At 35.9% G+C, this 27,465-nt stretch overlaps 1 long non-coding RNA gene across 1 annotated transcript; it reads right to left on the bottom strand.

Annotated features, from left to right (window-relative positions):
* Positions 1–1,831: 1,831 nt before the first annotated feature.
* LOC141741816 (uncharacterized) lies at positions 1,832–25,072 on the bottom strand. Its single transcript, XR_012586486.1, has 5 exons — positions 25,045–25,072; positions 14,529–14,590; positions 11,329–11,468; positions 6,885–6,994; positions 1,832–6,267 (listed from the first exon to the last, which is right to left on the bottom strand). It is a non-coding gene; the product is annotated as an uncharacterized LOC141741816 (long non-coding RNA).
* Positions 25,073–27,465: the final 2,393 nt, after the last annotated feature.

Below are 27,465 nucleotides of genomic sequence, written 5' to 3'. Positions count from 1 at the left end.
TCCTTAAAACTGGTTTCCGTGGAGTGGAAAGTAATCGTATTTCACAAAACGTAAGGCAGGGCCTCTCTGCTATGACTTACGAATCAGTAATCAGATCTAACGATCGGAAGTAAACAATCTGAGAACAAACAACTGATCAAGCCGTGTTCTGTGTATTCAGTGTTTCTTTCATTCTTTCTTCAGTCATCAGTCTCTCAGAAGTCCGGTTCGATAACCCTCAGTGATACTCTCTCGTCAGTTGCGTGAGTAATTTTATGTAATTCCTGTCTTTATGTTATTATTGGGAAACAGAGAAAAATGCTTTATACTGACATATTTTGATATTCTAAAATTTTCAAACAGAGACAGTGCTCAAAAGTTTGTTTGATCTTGATGAAATTCATCTGACAGATGAAAGAATGCTGTTAGATTTACTATTATTTTGACCCTGGATAGAAATAGAACTGCAGCACAGGTTCCCAGTGGCCTGAATACCAGAAAACCAGTTCACCTATGTAATAAAATTTAGATGAACTATGAAAATATACATTGCTTGGATTTATTTGTAGGTATGTAGATAGATTTATTGAAATATGGGACCTAAACTTTATCATTCTCATACCATTACTGTGGCTGAAAATACACATAGACATAATTCTAATACACTAGTCATAGTTAAACCACTCTTCTGGGGATTTTGTGATTTCTGGACAAAACAATAGCTATCACATACTGTTATCATGAAGCACTGCTTTCAATATTGATCTTATGGACTGGTGCAATTATTTACAACCTTTCCCTTAATTACTTTTTCTTTCACTGCATTACAAAACACCTCCCCAACTTCTTCACTGGTTCTGTTTCATTCTGTCCTGCGCTCCTTCCCACTAGAATCCCTCTCAAGTTTTATATGATTTAAGAAACTAAACATTTTCAGGTTTTTTTTTTCTTTATACGCTGCTATAGATTTTTCTTGTTCCTTATTACCACTGTTTGTTGTTATGGATGCAGATTAAAATGACTGACACGCAGTCTTTGTTTTGAGTGGTGCCATTGAGTCTACTGGCTGCAGGCTGTAGGTGGGCAGCCAGAGATTATTTGTTGGCAAGGATTGTGACAGAGACTATCACAAACTGGCATAGTAATAAGTTTATTTCCACCCAAATGTGCTTATTACCTCCCCCCACCTCCCAACTTTAGGATGATTATTCATGTATCAGTTAAAAGTACTGCGTGGTTGATTCTGAGCATCCTTTGGAGGAGTTTTAAATTTACAGCCATTGCCCTGTATAACCAAAAAGATGAAGGTAATTGGTAATATCTCAGATCCAGGGTGTCTGCCAGTTACTTAACTTTGTGCAGTATGTGACATACAGTAGTGACTCAGTCTTTCATTTCACCCAGCATAATGACAAGATGTCATCAATAACTAAATGTAGTATTTTATTAGCTTTTACTATCTAGTGACAGTAAATTGATTTTGAACTGCAGGATATCAAGGCTTAAAAGACAATAAAGCTTAAAGCTTTCACAGGTTTGTAAGTGGGTTGATAGGTGATCTCAGGGCAACAGCTGGGTACAAAGAATAGACAAGGGCAAAGAGTGTCTCCAAAAAAACTTAAGGACCTAAGAATATACCCGTCAGATTAGGAAAACTATTAACTGGAAAAAGGAAGGATTTAGGACCAGAGTTCAAAATAAGTACAAAGACCTCCAAACTGAACAACATTTCCCAGTATTGGTAAGATATTAACGGCTTATTATCTAGAGATTATTACTGTTGCATATTAATACAATATATTATAAGCCACAAGTCTTTCCAACAAAACTGCAGTCTCCCTCTTTTACCCCAACCAGAGTCACATGCTTTATTCAACAAATGACAATTTGGCAAATAATACAAATACATTCAATTATAAAACAGAAAAACAGTCTCACTTTCTTTGATATGAATAGCAAACTAATTAGCTGCTTTAGCAGGATTTTGTGTGTTTATTTCCTGTTTAATAAAAAGCTGACAGAGTGGTCATTAGCATTTTAGGATGTACTCAGCTTAATATGCAAAGCGTACAAAAATTAACATAATAATTATGTTAGAACAAACAGGATACAAAATGTTTAGATGAATTTAACTCATTAAATATTTCCACCTTTATGCTAACGCACTAACACAGACGGTTGCAGTATTTTCCATCATGTACTACACTCAAATAAATTAAACGTACCTTGGATACCTGTATTTGTTCTCACATAGTCTTCCATTAAGAATAGAAAAATGGCTGTGATGATCAGCCCTAGGAAGAAAAGAGTTCTCAAAAAAGAGAAATCTCTTTGATGCTTTCAATACCTACACACACAGAGAGACAAAAAGTGTTGGACTACCAAAAGAGAAGGGTTCATAGACCCTCCATTCTGCCCTTACTGTCTTACATAGTTAATTTGGTTTAAATCTAAAGGGACATTAGCTCATTCCCATCCATTCACTTATGGTTTTTTAGCATCTTATTTTGTTCCAAAAATAAAACATATTGAAGTTATGTTAAGGTTGCCCAGGTGAAATCACAAAGTTTAAGGTCTAACCATAGCTTTTCATAGATCTTTCTTTTCTGAACAGCCAGAAAAACACAGAGGAAAAAAAAATACATATCCACTGCCAATTCAGTGTTGGAATCCTAGTGCAAATTTAGCATTGTTTTGTCATTTCAGTTGGGTTTTTTTTTTGATTAAGAAGTAAGGACTGGGCAGGTGGAAGTACCTGTAGAAATTCATGAATGTCTGTCTTTGTTGCAGCTGTGTCTAAGGTTTTTATGCCAGAGTTTTCTGGGGTATGTATTTCCATCCTGTACCAAGAACAGCCTTCACAATGGGCATTCCTGTTCTCAAAACTGTTTCTCAAACTGCATGTGAAAAGAATATGCAATATTTTTTAAAATGAAAGTCAGCATTCTTGCATTCTGCTGGAGAATTTTTAACTGATTCGTACTTATAAAATGTTTTCCCCAAATGTCGACTTTAATTTCAATCCCTTCCATCCCAGAAGTACCAGAATGATGAGAACCCACAATGAGAAGTAGTTCCTTGGAAGAACGAGAGAAGTGCAACTAGACACATGAACATTGGAACTATTTTCACTTTCTTAAACTTCACATAAAGGCTATACTTAATAATCTGATTTGTTTAATCTTTTGATGAAAACTTGTTTTCACGGACAGTCTTTCATTTTGTTCCTTTTAACTTTCCAGATACCACTTTTACAGAAAAAACTTCCTTTGTGCCACTGCACAGCATGACTTTGTATACACTGATAACTGTGACAAGACCCCAAGTTGGCCAGAGTTCTGCGCTGAAGCTATCACCTCAATCTTCAAGCATTAAAGAAGATTAAAAATTCTGAGTCTTTAACTTAAGAAGTAAAACCTTTAGCTTTTTATTATAATAAAAACATGAGAGCAAACAGAGATGCCAAAAGGAATAACAGGGCTTCATACACCAATCTCCCCTATCCATTGTGAACTTGCACGCCTTTCATTTTCAGGCTTCATTTTGTTCCACTCAGAGACTAAGAACAAAAGCAAACTCTGTGCATTCTCCTCTGGTCCCCAGGAAAGTCTTTTCACCTCCTCTGTAGCTCCCTGCTTTCTCATGGAAGTGTCCAAACACCATAATGTGATCTGTACAACCTTTGCTACAGTAAGCTTGCTCAAGAGCTTCTGGAGACAAGGAACAACCCCCTCCCCCTCACATCTCATTTTTCCTATAGAAAAGTAACATGATTCCAGGAAAAAAAGAAAGAAAACCACAACAAAAAAACCCACGAAAACAAACACCACCGCCCCTCACAAAACCCCTAACCAAACCCTAACCACAAATTCCCCAACAACGACATTCATCACAGTGGCACTTCTAGAACAGCTTCTTGTAACTTTGAAATAATAGCAAGCCACGATATTTTCAAATATTCTGTTTTTTATGAAGCAACTCATAGAGAATTCTATTTGATATATTCCACTATGGATATGTTATAATAAAAGTTTAATGCAGTTTTAAATCCAGTCTGCTGATCCTGGATCAAAAGATCTCTCTCTATTGGCCTTGATGTCAAGATGTTCCTAATAGCTGTATATTTCATGACTTTAAAAGAGACCCATGTTCTTTCAGATACCACCCTGCATGGCTGGCAGCAATGTCTGCAGTTTGTGTGCAAGAGACATTCTTTAGAGGGAAGTGATTCAGCAGTTATAACAGTGTATGCACATCCAGAACCAACTTCACAACTGAACCCACGCAAGGTGGTGTACCATGCCCACCTGACAAGCCAATGTGAGTAGAGGTGCATATACACAGCAGAGGAACTTAACCATATTTGTAACCTAGCTGTTAAAACAAATGGGTTTGTTAATTAAAGCCCCTTTAAAAAAAAATTGTCTACAGTTCTGCAGATTTTTTTTTCCCAGTAAGAAAAAAGATTAATCCTGGAATTTTATTCTTTCTCCCATCTTCATTTCTTACTCTTTTGAGGGTTTTCATTGGCTATAATGGCTCCTAGTTACATCTTAGCTGAGAAAATTCTGTTCAACGATTAAATCATCTTTGACTTCTCCAGAGTTTAAGGAAGAGAGCCATAGGCAATCTAACGTGAACTTCTGATTATTAGAAGCCTATATTGACCATTATGTTTGATTAAAGTATAATTTATGTTTATTAAAATCTGCCTTCCAGAGTAAAATTCAGGTTGCCTATAGTAGCGATCACACAAAACTTCTTACGTCTGTTTCCCTTCTGTTACCTGAATTTACAGCTTTGTTACAAATGTCGGTTGAAGAATATGAGCAATTGAGCTTTGACATTTTTGCTACGTTGATGTAAAATGACCATGTTTAGCTTCCCCTTCTGCATCTACATCAAAGGTGGCAAAATCTTCAGATAAACTACGTCATTAGGATTTTAGATATGCAGGCAGTTTTTGGACTTACAGAAGTGTTTATTGTTTAATTTAAAAATAAATATAATGTCAGACAAGTGTAGGAAAGCTTGAATGGAAAGGCCAATTTTGCATTTAGCCAATGCATTTGCAGTGTTTCTTTAGCAAAGAGTCAATGTCAGATGATGTGCAACTCAGACCCATCATCCCCAAAACCATTTCATTACCTTTATAGGGTTACTTATCCTCTTTCACAGTTTCTAAGCTCTGCAGAATGATATCTTCTAATGGTCCTAAGAGATTTTAGCATGTGAAGGACACATGAATGGAACAAAAAGTCTGAAGAACTATACTGGAATAAGTATCTCATAACCAAATAGCTCAATATGCCACCCATGGCACTATCCAAAAGAAGAAAAAACTAACAACAAACAAAACAACACACTTTCTGCTCAAAATAAATACCTTAATTCCTCTTTTAATTTATTTAGCTGCAATGTGTGACTCTGGGTGTAAAACCAGCCCTCTTTATGACTTAACGTTAATCTTAAAATACCTCATCTGTCTTGGTGGCAACTAGTTATTGTAATTATTTTAGGTAAGAACCATTTAGTTAACCACATAACTGAGAATAATAAGCTGGTACCGAGGGGAACCTCTATAGATGCCTATTAAATTTGCATCCATATGGATCCTTCTTCAGTCTTTAGTTCCCTTTGCATCTTCAGTGAGGCACTCTCCTTGCCACTTGGTAGTGTTTCTGATGTGCAGCATGTTGCATGCTTATTTTAAGATTGCTGACATTTCTGAGAACAGTTGGTTTGATATACATGTACTAACAAAACAGAGTTGGTGAAAGATTAATATTTTGTTGGCAAAGGTCAGTTGTGTGATAATGGCTTTCACTTACTCAACAAAACTTTTTAAGGAAGGTTACAGTAAATTAACCTAACTCCTGTCTGTCAATCACTATACGACCACATGACATGTTTGCTCTTTGATAAACTGTTATAGCTCAGCATGTATTGTACCAAGCTATAAAAGAGGTAGAAGGAAAAAGCTTCTCACGTAGACAAATTTAGATTCTTTGGTAATTTATCCAAGGAATGATAAGCTTTATTTAGAAGAAGAGTCAGAAATGTGCAGGTCAAGGTGGGTGTTTGTAGTTTCTGACTATATCAGTGTAGAACATGAGGATAAAAGACTTTATATTAATGCACTCCAGACAGAACTTGGTGAGAAACTTTTTTTTTTTTTAAATACTCTGCATTCCTCATGCTTGCCAAGCGCTTGCACACTTTCTTCTCAAAGAGGGCTGATTCAACAAAACACTTGACCATCTTCTTCACAAAAAGGCTTCAGTGACCCTAAAAATAAACATACTGGGTTAGCCCAGCAGTCCTTCCATCCCAATATCCTTATTTAAACGGTGGCTGGTGAGATGCACTTAGGAAAAGGCTGTAAGAACACGAAATACATAGCAAGATGCCTCCTGACATGCACTCTATTCACTTCTATCCACCTACAGATCATGAAAAGTTTTGCTTGACTAACACCTATTATGTTCACCTTGTCCCCCATACTTTTCAGGAAGGGATAAAAAAGTAGAAAAATGCCTTATGCTTATATCACTGCAGGCAGTCTTTGAGGAAGACTTCAGTATATGGGAAAACAGGGAAGGTGACTCTTTCCTCCCATTAGGAGTAACTGATGCATCGTGAAGCATGCTGAGACCATCAAAAACACAGTCTGATCCAGCCCAGTGACATTCTCTGACTGTTACTCATCCAGGAAATTGGGCAGACCACCAAGATGGGGCACAATAGAAAGGTATTTGCTATTATTGAGACGTTTGAGAATCACCATCTACAAACTAAGCAAAACCAAAGAAGGATGCAGTACCAGCACCCCTCACTTCACACACACAGTTAGGAACTAATATAACATTAATGTTCAAAATTACATTAACATTCAAAAATCATACATTCAGAGGTTGTCTTTGTCCTTTTCTCCTAGTCTGTTGCTTGTCTTCTTCCTAAAATCCAGGAGGCCTTGACATCATCCTATGGATTTCAAGATGCCAAAAGCAAAAATCTGGGAAATAAAAGAGGCATAAATGAATGTTACAAAAAGAAACCACATTTCTTGCATCAATGTCTGAAAATTTGCATCGTCTGTGGGATGGGAACCCAAGAGTTGAATTAGTAAAAACTCAGTATTTCAATTTTTATAAGCATGTTCACATTTCAAAATTGGCTTTTGCTCAGAAATAAAAATGCCTATCTCTAGGAAACTTCTGATATGGAAAACCAAAAACGAAATTATAATGTGTATTTTTAATTTGGATAAAATATCCATTTGAAAACTCAAAGGTAACTGCACTTTCATTTAGATTTATTTACTTTATCATTTATATTTGTACTACTCTTAGCTTGTTACAGAGGTCAACACAAAAGATGCAATGAAACTGCTAGAAAAGCATGATACACAGATCATTACTCCAGTCTCACAGCAAAGGCTACTATTTGCTGACACAACTCTAACTAATACCTAATCAATCCAGTTGGAAAATCAAAGGGTGCTGGAAGCAGCCAGTCTTCTAATTAGTACACTGAGTGCTAATCCCTTCTTCTTGAGTGTTAAAACTGCCTCATGGATAGAAACTCTGATCTAGGAGGTAAGAGAGAATTAAAATCTTTACAGGGAAACTTGTGATTAATGAATTAAAAATACAAAAAAGAAAAAGATAGTTTCTAATCATATGTGATGTGCACTATATTAAAGCATCAGGAAATAACTACATAATTACATATGTATATCAACAGGGCACTTTGTAAAGGAAAAAGATTTCTGTTGCTATCTACTATAGTAATTTTATGGCATTTTATGCTGAATTTTCATGAGAAAATGTTTTCTCTCTTTCTTGTACTTCAATTTATTTTTAAATTGAATACTATGTTTTCTGCAATCTTCTCTCATCTTCTGGTAAGATCACTGGAATTTAGATTATCAAGTAATACTATAAATTGAAAAACTAATCAATCTGAAGTTTGCACATAATCAGATTCAGTTAGTCTTGAGGTATAAAAGCTTCTGAGTATTCATGAAAAATGCTCACTCTGAAAGACCCAAAAGCCACTTCTTCCCTGTCCATCAGTCTGGTGGACTCCAGAAAAGTATAACAGTCTCTGCTATGGTCCTTTCTTGTAATGAAAGCGGAGGCCTCAGGATTAACTCTGATTTCAAAGTGACCATAAGCAATATTTGTGTATGTATCATCTTTGTATTTCTGTCCTTTGCCTCTTCATATTTTACTAGATAATGAGAGCAATCATGTAAAGAGAGTGGAATCCTGCTCCTCTATAATCATGCAGTCCTTTTCATTTCAATTTCTTCACCCTTCTAACTTACAGCTAGTACTGACAGGAAGTACTGAGCTGCCAAAAAATGACATATATTTTCTTATTATATTTTTAATGCTTCTAGGATCTCATCTACTGAACAAAGACCTTGTCTGTCCACCACAAAATGGCCAACTCTGGTAGTTACTAAAGAACCAATGTCTTTTATCAACACAGTATGGTACAACTTGTAGGAGGACTATGAACCACAGAAAAGAAGAGAACAATAATGAAAGATGATAATAGAGATTTCTTCAGTTCCTAATCATGACTAACAAACCCTGAAAAGAAGAGAGATGTGCCTTTTGCAAAGTTAAAAGCTTGGTTATATTTTGATGTTTGGTTCCATTAGAAACATCACACTATGAACGTCTGATTCATGATGAAGGATCTAATTCAGTGGAAAAATAATAATAAACCTCCCACACACATATTTACACAGCAGAATACTGTGGGTGGAAACCCAAAGGGCGTTTTACCCATCTGGACTGGTTTGGTTTTTTTTATGAAGTGGACATTCCTTGGTCTCTTATGAATTACGCAATTATCCAGTGTTCATAATACTTGGATTAGTTCCCACCAGTTTATTATTGTACATTTTTGTTACACCAGGGAGAGCAGCACTTTTACCAGGTGAGACATCTCTATGTCAGCTATTCCAGCCGAGATCTACTATGTGAGAGAACTAGCATATGAACATCACTTTCTCTTGGGAGAGAATTTCTGGGTCAAAGCCTTTGCTAGCAAAGGAATTTGAAAGGCATGACTGGGCATATTGGGTTAGGTTAAGAACAGAGGACTGCACATCGTGTTAAAGATATTTGCCTAGCAATTGGGTGAGGATAAAAGCAGCAAAGTAGGGCGACAGTACATATATATATTTTAGACAGACAGATAGATAGATATTTCTCCTCACACATGCAGGAGATGTGTTTCTTGATTTTCTGTATTCAGTGACTCAGAACTGCATCAGCTCGGTCAGTAAGCAACTTCTCGGCAATTTTTTAAAAAAAAATCTTCATGCTTTGAAATTTTTAGATGAGTATAAGAGTTGGTATTATACTAATTAAAAATGTATAGCTATACCACTAATAATCATACATGTAGGCCTGTGCCTCTGCTCTTACAAAATCTCACTTGCTTTCAGTTGGGTTTTCCAGAATCGATTGGGTACTACCTCTACAGAATAACCTCTATCAATTGGTGAGATGCTCACCATTCCTTCCCAGTTAAAAGGACACACAAACTATCACCTAGAAAAGCTAAATGCAGCCTGAATCCAGTCAAGGCAATATGGGGTACTTTAAAGTAAAATCAGGCTGTAGGCTTAAGGAAAATCCTTCAGAGAGCTTCAGTTCAGCAGGTCCTAAACTTCCGAAAAACAATACCATATCATAGTGCTTCTTACATAAGTTTAGTATAATTATTTGGAATAAAGTATAAGCAAGTTACAGAAAAAGAGAAGGGAAATTTCTAGTGAATTATAAATCCTCTGATATTCTTACAAAAATGATTGGCTTTGTGTTCCTGGAAGTGTCTAAAATGATGTTTCAAACACTTTTGTTCTGTCTTGAGCTTACAGGAACTTAGCAATGAGGGGCATCTTAAAAAGCAATGCTATTTGTAAATAAGTGTGTCTGTTTTGGTGAAGTATAACCAACAGAAGTAGCAGAAGGTAATTAGCAAAGAATCTAATCAGTAGCATTGCTTTAGTGTGTATCATTAAAACACTTAACTGTTGCGCAATCTTTCTCTGCTTTTATTAAGACTTCTTGGTAGCACAATTTAAATGACATTGCAATAGTGACAGAGTTTAAAGTAGGATTAATTACTGACCTCAGTTGCACCACACAAACATTACCTGCTGTATTATACAACCCCTCTACACTCAAACATGCAAGGCAACATGACAAGCATAGAAATTTGATGATAGTGGCTGTTCCAATATTACCTTTTATTTGCTAGTTCTATTTGAAGTTAAAACCAAATAAGATTGTGAATAAGCATGAATTATTAAAAACTGTCATTAAGGACAACACATCAGAAAGTTATTTTTGTAATTACTCAAATGATCTTACACTTCTACTACAAACTGCACTAAACAAGCTGCTCTCTTCCATACAACGTTGCTGAAATGTGGTGCCTCTTGGTAAGGGGAGGCAGTAACTAATTGGATAGCAAACTCCGGTGCGCTAAGGAGAAAAGAATCAAGTCACAGGAATAAATCTCAAATCCTACAGAAAGATTATGTTATTTCCAGTAATTAAACAGAGCAGACAGGATTTGATTCTTGAAAGCTTCAGCTAAACCCTCTCTGCAACACATTCTGTGAACTTCATAGAATGAAATTTATTAATCTCAGAAGGATAACTGTCTGCTATGGTTGTGGTAGGATTGAACACACATCTTCAGGGAGCCCAAGTATTTCAAACCGGATATTTCAGATAATAAGAGATGAGAAGTAATCAAAAGAAATTTCAGCTACTCTAAATCTGACTGCATGGTAGAAACCTCTGATGAGAGAAAGCAAAGGAAAATTACAGGCAAAATTGACAACAGGGAGAAATATAAACAGAAAAAATGGTGAATTATGATTGGCAATTCATGGAAATGTGGATGACAAAAAAATAATCAGTGCTTCCCTTATAAAAAAGTGTAACTTTGGCCATTAATGCAATGAAGTAAAGGCAAAAATGAGGAAGGGAAGCCATTAAAATTATGAAAATACTATTAAGTACATTCTTTTTAATATAAATAATAATCGGATAAATACCAATAAAATCAATAAACCTAGAGAACAATCAAATCCAAAATAAAAACATGAAACCAGATTATAGCAAAAAATACTGTACAAAGAACGAAGGACTCCAAAAATTAATAGCATACTACTTTTCTTTGGTAAACCTGACAGTACTTACTCTCCACATCAAGAACAGGAGAGAGAGATGTTTATGATGGCAGTCTACATGTGTATCCAAAGGGCTATTATAAATGAGAAGCATTTCTTTAATTTATTTCTTAACTTACTATATATGTTTGAGGGAAAAAAGTGCAGTTAGAAAGCAAGGAAAAAGCCTGTCTCTCTCTTGTGTCTTGAGGTGTGAGGACGAATCTTCAAAAGGAGAGCGAAGAACTTGTGTATCTCAAGGAACAGACCTAAACCCAACCTTTAAAAGGGATGGAAAGGAAGAGTCATTCCTCAGGACACCAAAAAACCCATTTGCAGTTTGCATAATTCAATAACCCCTTCTCCCAACCCAAGCTGCCAGACTGCTCAGCAGGACTGGAACAATGGTCTTTCTGCTAGGATCCTTTGGACAAGGTGGAGATTTATTTTTTAACCTTTTAGTTCTTCTCTCCTACCCAGAATTTCCCACAGTATTTTAAACTAATGTACTATCTTAGAATTCTAACCAACACCAATTTTAAATACTGGGCATTTGGAAGTTCACTTTACAGAAGAGGAGCAAAGCAGCAATTCCTATCAGGGCTCTGCCTGATGAAGAGTTCTTCCTCAAACAGCTGAGAGTCACAAAAAAAATATTTTAGGCATCATCATTTCTTAGCATGAAATGTTCAATGGAGGAATGATAAACCACTTTCCTTAGTAATAAATAACAGCAGTGATCTACAGAATATTAAGCAACATTTACCAGGCCTAAATAACTTACATTAAAAATCTCTGCCCTAAAGGTAAAACTTCTGTCAATTATACTTTTACCAGCAGCAATGTGAACGTGTAACAAATGATGCAATGTGAAAGCATAAAACAATAGTATTAAGCTAGTAAACTTCATCATCATAGTATCTCAGCAGGTCATAGACATCAGACAACATACTGGCTACAACTGGAATATCTGTGGAACAGGTAAAATTAAAAACATTAAAGCCACATATAGTCAAAAAAATCATATCTAAATTACCTCTCCATTCACTAGAGGTGGCCTGAATACATTCCATACTTTGAGAAAGATGACTTAAATACTCTAAAATGTTATCAAAACACACTACAAATTCTTTAGTTTTACTTTTTAGTGATTCATTGTTTCTTGGGTATCCGGTGACAGTTGTAGCACATTTCCATTTTATAGGATCACTGACTGATATGCCTGTAATTTTCCTCTGCGGAAGAATTTATGCACAGCTTTAGTGGCATGACAATTGATAAAATACTATAATTCTTACAGATAATATTTTGATGCCACTGTCACCTACTCCTGAGAATGCCAGGTACATTACTCAGCAGGTGAAGCTTTTACCCAGGGACTAATAATAGAGCAGCTTACAATCAAAAGATTATAATTAATTGGCCATTGAAACAACTCTGAAAAACAGGCCTGTTACCATCTGCACTGTACAGATGATGAATGAAAGGAAAGACGACAGTCATTCACCCAGTAAGTCCATACTAGGGTCAGAAAAGAAATGCAGAAATTCCCATTTACAACATATATATTCCCAATGTCATCTCTTTAAAAACAAATCAAATTGAGTAAGTGTTAATTATTTATTGGGATGAGGGTTTGTAAACTGCCATAAAGAGCCCCATTGGGCTTGTGAGGAATAGAAATGACAAGGGCTAGAAAGACATAAGAGGACAGAGCACACTATAATATAGCAATATTAGTTAATAATTCAAATATTGTTTACGTTTAATAGGTTATAAAGCCATTTGGGGTTAATAAACTGACTGACCTTCAACCTTGAAGTGTAGTAGGCACAAGATATATTGCTTCTTAAAGAATGAATGCCCCAGTGTTGCTTTTGAAAATTAACATGTTATTTCATACAATTCAGTGTATTACACATTATCCCTTGTCTGGAAAAGTGGATAATTAATGAGCTGTTAAATTCTGTGTATGTAATCCGCTGTAAAAGAAGTCAATATTTATCTCTTCTTGAGTTCAGGAGAAGATCACAGAGAAATCGTGTTTTTCACAAGCAGGTCTCCCAGTAGCAGGTAGAGAGAGCGTTTCAGTCTTAAAATCTGCTATCAGAACTGTTGGGTGAACCGTGGCACTCTCACAATACCAAGAGTGTATGGAGACCCATCTGCACACAAAATGAATTTCAACTCAGAAATTCTGAGCTCTTAAGAGGAAAGAGTCGCAAATCATAAATTTGCACAAGCAAATATCCATAGTTATGGGGGTTTTGGCAGAGACGTTGCAATGCATGTGCTAAAGTCCTTTGAATTCACAGTTCCTTTGCATGCAAAATAGCTGGTATGCAAATCTCAAATCTGGGTTCTACAGACTCCTTTTTCTGTTATTATGATGTGTAATAGATTTAAAATTAGTATCACCAACCATGAAGTTAAGAGTTTTGTTAGGTAGCTTGCTGTTCTGGCTGATACTTATTCACCAAGTAAATCACCAAGATTTTTCCATAATAAAGCACCTCCATATAAATTCAGGAGCCTGTAAAGTATGAGGATATTAGAAATAACAGGGTATTAGAAATGCTGAGAACATCATCAGAATGAAGAGGTCTTGGTTGCCGCGGGAACACGGATACTTATGGCACACCTAGAGTAAAGGGTTAGTCACTTGTCAGCAGGTCTCTGCATACAGTAGTGACTCAGATTTTATGAAAACCCGTCTGGGGCCATCAGTGGGTGGTTAATGGAAACATAATCATAACAAACATTATTGTTTAACCCTGCTGTTTAAGTAACATTGTGTGATTGAATGCACAGAATTATTTACCCTTACGACTGTGCATCCCATGAACAGTCTACCTTTGGTGCTAAATTACCATAATTTTTGTGCTAAACCAATTTATGTTTTCATTTAAAATGTTAATTTATGAGTGTCCCTTCGGATTGCATAAACTGAATCTCAGAAAAATATTCTACTCTGTTGTACAGACCAGTGTTCTTAGCTTAACATACAGACATACTGAATTGTAAAATACTGAACATACTACAGAAATACCACAGACCTCATATTCTTTTTATGCTATATATGGTATACTGCCTCAGTAGGCTTTGCAACATACTAATGCATAATAATCTACTTAAAAACACATTGACTTATTTCTCTTATCCTCTAAACACATTCTTGAATCTATTACTCTAAATTATATACTAGTATAATATGAAATGTGTAGATTTCTTATTTTTCTATAGCTAAATTTATTTTAATAAAGACTGTGAAGCTCAATGAGACTTAGACCATTAATTCACATTAAATAAACATGCAAGAAATGAAAGATTTATTACTAACCAATTAGACTTTCTCACAGTTAAGAAGTCACCACATTCTTGTTATCCATAGACTGTGCTTCCCTGAAATAGTAAATTAAGTGGTTAATTAAAAAGCAAGCAAAAAGAATTCATGTTCCACAGTAATTTCTAACATGCTGTTCAGAACAAATAAATCTATAGAGATCTATTGTTGACTTCTACTGTTTTAACAAAGATTTTGCATATTTGCAAAATATAAGATTACTATGAAACACTTCTGGTTTCACATTCTAAGAACTAGAAATAAAATTGAGACCTTGCCCAAAGAGGCAGTGCTACTGATTTTAAAGAGAAAAAATGAATCTATTTGTCTTCTCTGCATATTAATTGAAACCAATTTTATGAGGTACAAAAGATTTTGTCATCCCAGAAGCAAGTCAGGTGTATTTACCTAGAGATACAAGAGGATAAAGCATATGTTCTTGTAATCAAATATATGAAGCTCCAGCAATCAATGAAAATAGTCATATATCAAACAAATACAATTTATGCAGCATGAAGTGAACAGGATTACTTGTTATAAGGGTCTGTAGAACCAGTCCCATCTGCAGTTAGCCTTGTTCAAGTGCATTGCCAGAATGTGCATGATTAATATCGTGCAATAAAAATTCTTTTTGCTTTTTGTTAAAAATAAAAGGAGGCTAAAAGGAGCTGTTTCATTGGTTTAAAGGCACAGATTCTGTTTCAGCAAAAATGTAAATGGTAATTTATTACATCAAAGCTACAATATATAGGAGATTCATTGTCTTATGGCTGGATAATTTTCAGCTGTTAATCATACAGTCTTACACAGGAAGGTTTCATATATGTACGTATAGCTATATACAATAGCCACGGTATTAAAATGTAAAGCAGGAACACCACATTACAATACCCATGTATATTCATAATGAAGCACAGGCTGAGTCCACTTGAATGTGCAGTTCCTGTGATCCACAAATAAGGGATACCAAAATCCTTTGATTTTTTGCCGGACTTAAAATTAGGAGGTCAGATCTGAAGTAATCCATTCCCTGTCATGAGGCCAAGGTCCATCATCCTGCACTCTGACACCTGCTTCTGGAGGATGGATCTTGAGGGAGAGGGTTCAGGGCGTTAGTTAAGGTGAAAGAGAAATACAGCATTGTCGGCTAGAGCTGCTCATGAGAGAGTGGGGAGAAGGGCAGTGATACTGAAAGAAGAGGGAAGTCCTAGTTAGGGCTTCAGAATGCATTCTGCAGAGATGCTCCAAATCCCTTTGTTCAGCCTTAGCCAGCCAGGGAGTTCCTCTTATAGCACAGCTGCTGTTTCACTGAAGTTATGAAGGTAGATAAAACTGATTTAGCCATTTTTTTCTCCACAGGGAACATCTTTTTTGACCTCTGCTACAACCAGTGACAGGTAGAGAAAAAACTAATATTCTTTTTCAAGTTCTAAAAATGAAATACTTGCTTGGCCTAAATGAAGGCCAGTGAGTGTTGCTGCTTCCATGTTTTCCTAGAAATCATAGGAAGTACCACAAAGTGACTCCTGGGTTATGGGTCCTTTCATTCAGCCCCTCAACTCAATTCACTCTTGCTTCGTGCAAGAAAAGGCTATCAGAGTAATGCATGTTCTGAAGAGGTTCACTTACACAATTATGAACAGAAATGAGGCAAGCAGTCTAGAGCAGCAACTGGACTGTCTTCATTACATATCCATATTTATATCAAGATATCAGAGATACTCTACAGATCAGAAGAACGACCCCTCAGAATTTCTTATTTCTGTGTTTCAGAATGATCACCTCCAGACACTCACTCTTACTGGAGATTATTTAGCCCAGTCCTTTCACTGACTGGGTAAATTATGGCCATATGTTCAGTAAATAGCAGGCATAATTTTAAGCTATTTGCCTACCTTTTTTATTTGATTAATTAGCTATTAGTGATAACTACATTCCTAAGTTTCCTAACTCTCAATGCAATCTCAAGGATTTGTAGTTACATTTCTAGTGCATTTTTGAGAGAAAGGTTGATTTCACAGGCCAGTTATTTTTTCACTGGGACAGCCTTTCTCTGCGTCAGTTCCAGTTTGAAAAACTTACACTAGCTTTCCAGTAAGACATAGGCTTGTTAAGCCTATGTCTTAATATTGGTAAGGCAATATGCATTTCCCAGATTGAAAATAACTGAAAAGGGATAAATACAGTATTTCATGAGAAAATTCATTTTCAGTTTCATATATGCATAAGAATATACGGAGAAAAGCTGAGCAGTTCTGAAATCTATAACGAAAAACACAATCCATATCTCAAAAAGTATGTCCTAGCAACATTTATAAATATACTCCACATTTGTTTTCTTCCCTGCAGAGTTAATACTTAACGCAGGTTGCTTGTTTATTATTTCACAAATTCAGCTACTTGCTGTCTGAGGATTTCAGGTGAGTGCCTGCAGCCAGAGCGCAGACCAGTCTAGATTTTTGTTTGTGTTTTTATCCAACAGCTTTATCGATGCAATTGCTTTCCTTACATATGAAAACCTGTGAGGGCAGGGGGAGCAATGCAGTTATCCAGATTATTGATGTTAAAGGAGAGACTATTACTGGCCTACACGTATATGTGCAAGAATAGAAAGAGCACAGAGACCTTCTGTTTCCCATATCCCCTCCTCTCTCCACATAAATGCAGTCTCCCAGCACATTCTTGACCAGATGGTGAAATCCACTCCTCAGAAAGTAAAAGGTGGCAGGAGATCAAATGACAGCTTAGATATCCCTTATGGATCAGTCTACAAATAGAGAACGAGGGTATGCCAAGTATCAACCTAAGGTTGCAAAGCCCATATTCCTGTTAATGTCTACGCAAAGCCTGCAAAGCAGAGTCTCGCCCAGAAATTCCCTTGAGATTAACACAGTGCAGGGCACAGCCTTAAAAGTGCAATCTCGCTCTTAAGGTTACATATGAGCTTCCTAAACGCTCAGTCAGCAGCAGGAACATTAACCATCGCTTCAGTCAATCACAATTTTCAAAGGTTATGAAAGCACTGCCTGAGACGTGGTTAAGACATAATGATTTATATGATATCAATCCCTCGTAGAGTCTCAATACCTTCCTTTCACAGTTCCTCCTAGAAAGGTTTCTTCTAAGCTACTACATTAAGATTGTGAATCAATTTTACACCTATAAAATCTCTAAAAGATGCTATCGATAAAACATACTGGGCTGGTAAAAGTCAATTTGACCTTTTCAGGTTTGCATAGTTTTCTGAGAGCTTGACTTTAATTACAGTCCGATTCAACTGCTTTCTCCTGAAAATAATTATTATTTTAAAATAATAATTATTTTAAAGGTGCCTCGCAAACACTGGTTGACTGCCATTTTCTTAATCCTGTATGTTACCATATCAGTTTTAAATTTATTAGGTAAGGACACTATAGTTGCTCCAAGTTACTTCAGATTCCTTTCCTGTAACACCTACCAGGTTCTGAGCAAGGTTTTGGAGTAAGATTATCTGCCAACAAAAGCATTTCAGAGATCAAAATCTATGTCTAAGTAACAGGAAAACCATATGTAAAAGCAACCTAAAAAACAACAAATAAAAGTTCAGTCTTGCTGTCCTGCTGCTGTTAAAGGTGCTGTAATTTTATACTATAATTTACTACACCTGAGAGTAATAATCTGCGCCCCACTCATTTGAATGTTTAAGGGAATTGCTCTGATACGATTTAAAGGATGCTGGTTTGCGAAAAAACAGTATTGTCTAAAATTTTTGAGTCTTCATTTGTGACAACATCTTACTGCTATTAAGGATACGTAATTTATAATATTCAATTTTACAAAAATACACTTTCCTCCCAAATTCCACAAAAACATAAAACCCAGAAGGATTGTGTTTCTGTCAATTTGGAACATAATCTTGCAAGCTCTCTACAAAATTTTGCTCACATGAGTATTCAGGTGAAGTTACTAGAACTCTACCTGAATATGTTTATGGACATGTATACGTTTATAGAAAAATGCCTGACTTCTTGTTGAAACTTTAGCCTTAATTTCTTGCTATCACATTAAAAATAAAAGAATCCCATAGTTTTCAGAAGTCTCCAACATTTAATCTGGCTTCCAAATGCTAACAAAAATAATATTGTGACATTTCTGTTAATTAAGACACATAATCCAATTTTGAAGTTCACTGCTGTCAATGAAAGGACTCTCATTCAACAGGAACTGGATTAGGGCCATAGGTAACATCAGTCATATTCATTAGATTTGCCTTTATTTCCATTGCCTCCAAATCATTCTTTTAAGCAACGTGCAGTTGTTTGGAACAAAACATACAGACTTTGAAGCTTTTTAAGGGGTTCCTGGTAGTGGCTGCTATTTTAATGAATCAAATGAATGACACTAAATGATGCATTAACACAGTAATGGCCAGCGGGATTATTGCTCACATGATGTATTAACAATGTACTGGCCAGCAGGAATAACACTCTAGTAATATATTAAGAAACAACATCTGGCAAGTGCCCATGCTAAACCTTCAATTGCTGCAGTGTTAATTGTAGTGTTGCTCCCAAATTGTTAGTACTTTGAGTCTGCATTTATGACTTCAAGACAGGAGGTACTTCATATTTATCTGGATCATACTAGCGGACTTTTTGAAAGATCATGTGTACTGAACACTAAAGGACAGATATTACATCCGTTGGAATAAAAGAAAAAAGAGAGAAACTTAGAAAACTGTATTTTGAAGTATAAGCAAGAAATCGTTTATATTATGTACAAGGACACCTCTCGGAACACATTTCCAGTGGGTATAAATGCCTGATCTCAAGCCCCTAGCTTAACACCAATCCTGATGAGTATTCAGGATCATTTTACAGTACTTTACATGTTGCTTCTTACCTGCTGCAATATTGGACTGACTTTTGTCATCTGGCATTATGTATGTCTATGTCTTTATTTTTTCTTTCTGTGTTACAAGGTTCCTGAAATTTCTCCTTATAACCGAACACAGAAATGGAACTCCAAGTAAATACTTTCTTCAGTTCATCCTGTAGCTCTGATGACTACTTACAACTTTTTTTTTTGTGATTTTCTAGAATGTGGGAAATGTGTTTACTGGCATACAGAGTTCTGCAAAGTAGAGTAATGAGACATCATCAGACTTTCTAAACTTCATATTTTCAAATAAAGCATACAGCACTATAAATGGATCATGATAAAGCACACACTTCACAATCTTCATGCAAATTTACATTTCAAAATGTAAGAAAATGGGATCAAGGGTGTATATCAAAAAAACATTTCCCACATCTTCCGTAAGCAAGTAACTAAAATTTAACACTTCAAATACAAAGGATTTTTTTTTAATCACTCTGCTTCTTAGAAAATAGCTGTAAAAGTTATTTCCAGTAATGAAAAATGACCTACTGTGAAATATTAATGAAGAGTTTAATACCGTGGCCCATTAAAGTACATGACAAAATTCCACTACCTTCATCTGAGGGTGGAAGGTAACAAAAACTCTAGAAGAGCATTATGAAGAGCTCTAGAAGAAGGTTGTTACGTCAAATAGAAACTATTGATTTTGTCATGTCAATTTTATCATGTTATATTTCTGGAATTAAGACAAAGTTATCACTCTGGGTAAGGAAAATGGAAAGCAGATGGAGTTAACTGGTGTAAGTATAGTGAGATTTAACTCACACACTGCCTGTACAGTATCATAGATCTAGATTATACTTCAAACATAGAATGAATCTTTAATTTTCACAAAAGGTTTATATACCTTAGCCTGTATAGGGTGAACACTCAGACCTTCATTACACTGCTTCACAATAAGGTTCTCCTCATACAATACCGAAATGGCTCCTCTGATATTTGAAATTTGTAAATTAATAAATACCAATCTGAGTTTTGCAGGTACAGAATCTTGCACTGGAAAAAGGATTGATTTAAAGCTGTACCATGGTATCTTTGTTCTGTGGAGTTTGTTATCAAATAATTACTTTAAGACTTTAAATCTTGGACTGTTTGAATCTCTGCTGCGCTACTTTCTTACATGTATTACCACAGATTCTGAGCCATTCCAGACTTACACCAGTGTAAGTACCTCTGAATTTCAAAAGCAGATGTATATTCTTTCTTTCTTTCTAGTAACATCACTAAGGTTCACACTGTAACAAATGGTACCATTAAAAGCAAGGCCAGGCTGCTAAGCCATGCAGAACTAGGTTAAATCAAGAAGTGTACTGCTGTCACCACCTATTGGTTATCTGTTTAGGTGTAAAACCAAAATCATTTAGAGAACAGAACTGAAACTAATTAGAAAAACTAGCAAACACAACAGAAGAAGTAATAAGAAACATCAAGTTAAATATTTCAAATTCAAGCCATTAATTGAGAGCAATTTAAAAATCCATTTAAGCATATGCACAGGAATGAGAAACAAACGTGACCAGCTCTTTGTGCTTATCAGTAGGAAGATTACTTCACGGTGGCTGAAACATCTGACAGAGAAATGGATCCTTAATCTGGCAACATAAATAAACTAATTTCTGACAATCCATTTCAAGGACTTAATCTAAATTGCCAAGGTAATTAGCCTTGTTTACTGAGGTTTGCCCTATTAACTTTATCTGGCATTCTAAGAAGGCAAAAGATTTCCACTATCAGGAAATGCATAAACACAGTAAATAACATTTACCACCACGTTCCACTGTATGATGCTGAAGCTATAATAAAGAAAAGAATTAGATGTGCGTCAAGATGAAAACGTTGGCAGGGAAGACCAAGCAATTTGTGGTCCCGTTCAAGTAACCAGCACATTGTACAGATCACCAGCATCCAGCATTGCCAGGACACTGGGACAACCCGGGCAAGACGTGCCTGTGCGAGAAGGATGGATCAGGGATGCTGCATACGCTCTCTGCGCCCCACAGGCTGGCAAATACTAATAAACTGGTTCTGAAGGAGTGCAGGCTACTCTTTATGTAATGTGATAGCAACTACTGCATTTGGCACGACATTCAGTAGGGTGCTTTCCAAGCTTAAAAGGGCTTTCTGGGACTGTTTCTGACCCCATTCAATTCAATTCTTTGTAGCATGGCTTCCTTCCAGGAGTTTCAACATGCCATTCATTCAGGGAAATGCACTTTAAGTCAATGGTAGGTTTGCCTGCATAAGAAGTATGAGTTCTGTCTCTATTAATTATCTTTGGAAGTCAGCTTGTGTGCCATTTATTTTAAAGCCAGTTACTTTCTAATAGTACGTAGTACACACGGGAATAGTGGTATTTTGTGAGAACTCTAAGATTGGATTCCAAATGGTTTTTTTGGTTAATTTTTTAATATAAAATCCAGAATGATAGTGCTAAGAAATCATACTGTTTTCGTCCTATCATTATTTATGAATTTACTACAAAAATATGCATAAATACTTTTAAATTGTGTTTCTAAATTGATCAGGTAAGTCAAGAATTACAAGTCTTGACTTGTCAATGATCAATGTATAAAAGAATCTGGTAATTTTGGGTTACTGCGGCTTGCTTTGTTTTAGCATTTTTAAGGTGCTTTCTGTCTCTAAAGGACATTATACCAGAGAACACCTGAGTGACCAGTAAAGCAGCACGGGAGAAGAAAGTGAGATTTCAACAAAAGACAATCCATGTGCCTGTCCTTCCCAACTCAGCATACAGGGCTCCTTTCAATTCATCCCGAAAGCTCTTGCTGAATCAGGGTCTGACTGCACACAAAACATAATGGATAACAAAGGGCAGGAAACTCTGTCACAGTGACTTGTTCGTGAACACCCGAGGAATGGAAATCATTCTAAATAAAGAGCCAGACCAGGATGAGCTTACTGAGCTGAAACAACTGGGATCATTTGTGCTAGGAGCTGATCCTTTGTGCGAAGAGGTTGTCAGACTCTAGTCCCAATAGTTCAGACGCTCTTTCTTAATGCAGCGAGACTGAGCACCTCCCATTCACACCGAGAACTGCTCCTGGAACCACCAGCAGCAGGACTCCAGTAAGAGCCGGGGGTTTGCACTCCCACCCAAACAAGCGAATAGAAGTCTGCCTGCTTGCAGATAATGCCTGAGCAGCAAACAGGGCTACATTTGGCATCCAGGAGTATTCATTCGGAATCATTCACTCCGCTCTCCACTTGAAACAAACCTTCCCTTTGTGTATTTGTAATGCCCCCTAATTACTTATGACCAACCAATTATTTAAGTGTTAATACTATATATAGTCAATCTGCTTGCATTTTGTGTCACACAGATTCTCATTTTATGTACTGTACTTCTCTGTCTCCCTTAAATGATGCCAAGAAAATTAACATCAAGGTTTCTGCCTGTTAGTTTGCTCAGACAGACATGTCTTCTTAGGTATCTTTTAAACCAGTTCTGACATTTTAATGGGATATAATTATTATAATGAGAAATCCATTATAGAGACGAGATCGAGGTCATATTAGGAAAACATTTCCCCCCTTTGTTATTATATGCAATGATGTCTGCTGATCTTTGAAAACAGAGTAAGATTTCTAAAAAACAAAATAAATATAAAATGCTTATGCAAGTAAAATGAAGTAAATCTAGTGTAGAAGCACTTCTGTTTATATAGATCTAAGGCAAAACAGTTTCTATGTATATTCGCAGTGACTTTCAGAAACTCCTAATGCTGTTCTGCAGGTATACAGTCCTCAGAGAAAAAATGGAGGAGCTCTGAATTCCCCCTTTAATCTACCCCGTGTTCTGTTTTGTACATCTGTCAAACCACATAACATTTCTTATGTAACCCAGGCCTATAGAAAGCATTTTTTATTTCCAGCTGGCATACTTCTACATTCAAACGCTCAGACATAATTTAGTTATTTTTTCCCTATATGTGGATTGTTTATTTACTTTACAGACTTGCACAGAAAATGTAACTGTACACTAAACCATTAGTATTCTGTTGGGAAGATTTGTGTTTTGTGTTGGAGGCAGTTCACATTAAACTCAAGGTCTTAATACTCCTTTGAGGCTTCTGAAGCCCCATGGCAACTCTTGAAAAGACTTTTATTTCTTCAGCATATGTAAATTGGATAGGGTGAAGTCAATGTGATTTAAAGCTAACATCTCTTCAAGAACTCAGATGAGACAAAGGTTTTATTAAATGAAATAGTAGAGGAAATTGAAGTTCCACATTTCAATGTAATGTGATCATGAAGATGGAAAATAATATTTAGTGAAATTAAAAGTGCAGGCTTGAAATTTACATCACTCTTAATCTACATCTGTTCTTTTCATTTAATTTATCTGACATGCCCCACTTCTTCCAAGGGAATTACAGAACAAGATCTATTGGATATAGGGATATTAGCAAGACTGCATTGGGGTCATACACTGATTTATGCAACAACCTTTTTACTATATTAATTAGGCAGAGATAATGGCAAATTAAAAAGAAGAGTTAAAGTTTGTATTGCACACAGATCCTTGACTATGCTTATAATTAAATACAATATTTATATTCACATGCCCTATACTGTTATTTTAGATTGCTCAGAAGGGAAAAAATATATTTCTCATAAAGTTTTAGTCTGAAAAACAGACTTGGCTTCAAATTATTTCTGTTTGAAAAGTGAGTAGGTTTAACATTTAACTGAGATGTCTAATTTAAATGGTGCTACATTAGAGCTTAACAAGGTATTACTGTTTGTCAAGAGTTGATCTATGACCTGTACCAGGTTATTTGTGTCATAAAATTCTTTTGTCCTGTATGTTTTCTCAGACATTCATAATTAATTGTTCAGAGCTCAAAATAGTGCATTACCTGATAAAGTATTCATCCAGAATTTGAAAAAAAAACAAGAGAAGAGGGAATAAAATAATGCAAAACTTGTTTACAGCTATTTAAGCTTTAAGATAATTAATAACTGTCACGGCAGAAGGGACATGAACAGAAAAACCACTACAAATGTCCAAAAGGAACTTTCATTCTGGTGGGCTTTTGCACCCGAAGAGGTACCAGCAGGCATGAAACACTGGATCACAAAGGGTCAAGAACTCCAGCCTGTGCCTTTCTAACCTTCTCAGGCCATTTTTACATCTACATTCTAACAGCAGACATCGAATATTTTCAATGAATAGGAGAACATGATATAAAAGCTCCGTCTTTCTCCTTACACAGACACTCACACACCCAAGAAGATAGCAAACTATGTATCTCAGCAAAAAATTTAGCAATACAAAAATGCAATTCTGGAGTAACTGGTTTTAAGGCACCCTTTAAAAAACACATCCTTCAATATTTAATTTATAAGACAGCATTTATATTTACTTTTGATTGAGTTTCCATTTAAGTAATATGAAGTGGAACTAGATGCAGCACATTAACATAAAAAACCAGGACCAGCTGAAAATCTTACCCACTAATGGGGACTCTACTTCATGCATAAAGTGCCTTTTATGATGCACGTGAACCACCGTTGTCATGGCATATAAATCATGGAAAATGTGACTTGGAGTAACTTAGAACTATCTTACCTTTTTGGGAATCATACCAGGCCACCTGGGTTACTTGGATCGTCCCACTGTCTTCTGGGGAGAACGTAAATGGCAGGGCTTCCTTTCTACCGAGAATGTTTCAGAGTGTGATATTAATTTCTGATATCTGTTTACCCCATTACCTTTTTCGTTCAGCTAATACTGGAGACAAATTGTACCATTTGTACAGATTTATCTGTACAAATTTACCACAGTCACTGGGGAATCTCAGCAGCAATTTATTGTATAAGTTAACTTTATCTTTCCAAAACAGCAACAACTTTTCCCCTCTTTTGGTACTGAAGAAAATCACTTCTGTGATTTTTTTTTTTTTAATTCTATTTTTTCTTTTTATTCCCTACATAGAGTTGAATTAGCTAGAACAAAACAAGACAGCTGCATACACCTTTACTGAAACAATGTTGGACAACATATAAATGAACTACTCTTCAAGAACAACCTTTCCATATTGCCTGTGTATTTTGTATTTGAAACTTGAAGCTATTATTTTTTAGATATGGAAAGGCAAACACATTTGTTTTGCTGTAAAGAGTGAGTACCTAAGGCCTAACCACACACCTGGTTATCTGTTATTCATATAAATGGCTAAATCTGATCAAATTTGTCCCACCTAATTTTAGATTACTGAAGTCTCAAAATAGTTGCTTTGATAGCCTCCCTTCGCAGCAAATGGAGTACCACAGCTACCTGTAAAAACTCTTTCAGCCCACATAAACTATGAATGTTCTCTAGAGGTGCTAATACTTTTCATTGCCTACAAAAATGTCCCCAGTTGAGTAAGCTTTTATCTTAGGATTCTCCATGAAGAGTCTTCAGTAGATGGAATGAGCTTTGATTGCTCAGGGTGGCTTTGACTTATACTAGAGGAGTGTAGTAAACCCAAGTATTCTACGCAAGAATTCACATAAATATAAAGAGGTTAATTCTGGCTCTTAACATTCTTGCTTCCTGTGGACAAATTAACAATTCCAAATCACTTGCACCAGTTCACATTTCAAATGAACGTTTGTCCCTCCACTTGAATGACACAGGACGACATAATGCTTGAATCAGCAGGAGGAACCAAATCAATTAGCCAGTGATCTAATATAAAAGTGCTAGATTTGGCTCAACTCTTCACAATCGGCTCTGAAAATGAATGTAATCAAGCCAAACAATACCGCTGCTTATGAGGTTCTACGAAAATATATAGAATAGTTTTGTGAATCAGTCATGGTCTAAATGATGACCCTGAGTCTTTACACAGATAAGGAGAAATGGAAAAAATCTAGCACTCTGATGACACCAGTTCTTAAAGGCGTAACAAACTCCTCTACAAAGCTATACCGTTATACAAATAGTGCAGGTTCTTTTTGATCAATCATCATCTTATGATGATTGGATTAATCTTTTTTACAGCTTTCAGATAGGTCCCTATTTAAAATGGAAGCATATATATTTTAATTAAGCCCTCCTCATATTATGGGATATGAAGCCTGTCCTATACTGTATAAATTGGACTCTTTTTTTTAAATTTAGTTTTGAATATTAAACAATGGTGGGTTCACTTAACCAGGTGTCAAATTTTGCAAGTTTTACAGTAAGACAATTTTCAAAGTTGCAAGTTTCTATTCATATCAAAATCCTATTATTCCATCCATCTGCAGTTGGTTTTGTGGTTTTAGTAAGTCATTTCACTGTATGCTGGCTGCAAGCACTTTGCCTGATATCTAGACTCTTTCCCCTTAAAATTTAATGCATGATGGTTGAAGACAAGTATCTGTACAGTATGAAGAGTACAAACAGCACAGAGAAATAACAACACGTATATTTCAAGACAGTTAAAGAGATTATTTCCTTATCATGACAGCAAAATGGCTTTATGTGTTGTACATTCATTATCATTCAGGAAGTTGAGAATGTCATTTTCCCCCTCTCCAAAGCATACGTATTTTACATTGATTTCTGGTTCCCATGACACAGCATACCTAATTTCAACACAGTGAAAAAAAATCAATACTATGCTTGTGAGATGGTACGATTTTCTGTGAACCACCATATGCTGAGTACTACACTACCTGTGTATGACTGAAGTCAATCTTATCAGTCACCTACAGAGGTGAGGGGTGCTTTGTATAAATCAAACATTATTCTTCAAAGTGCACTGTCCATAGATAATGAATTTTTTACCATTGTTTGTATTGATCAGTTGGCCCTTTCATTGTCTGACTATCATGTGTTTCTCAGATCCACAACTGTTAAATATTTGATATAACAAATAAAGTTGTCCTGTTAGGTTGGTTCAGCCATGTGGTAACAGAATTCTGTTCTACTATGGAGATGAAAGGGAACGCAAGCGCAGGTACTTCAGGAATACTTCAGAAAGCCATGTCATGAAGTCTCAAATAACCAAGACTGTCT

This window comes from Larus michahellis, chromosome 4 (assembly GCF_964199755.1).
Source record: "Larus michahellis chromosome 4, bLarMic1.1, whole genome shotgun sequence".
NCBI classification, from domain to species: domain Eukaryota; kingdom Metazoa; phylum Chordata; class Aves; order Charadriiformes; family Laridae; genus Larus; species Larus michahellis.
Note: the sequence above shows the minus strand (reverse complement) of the source record. Positions and strands in the feature narration are given on the sequence as shown.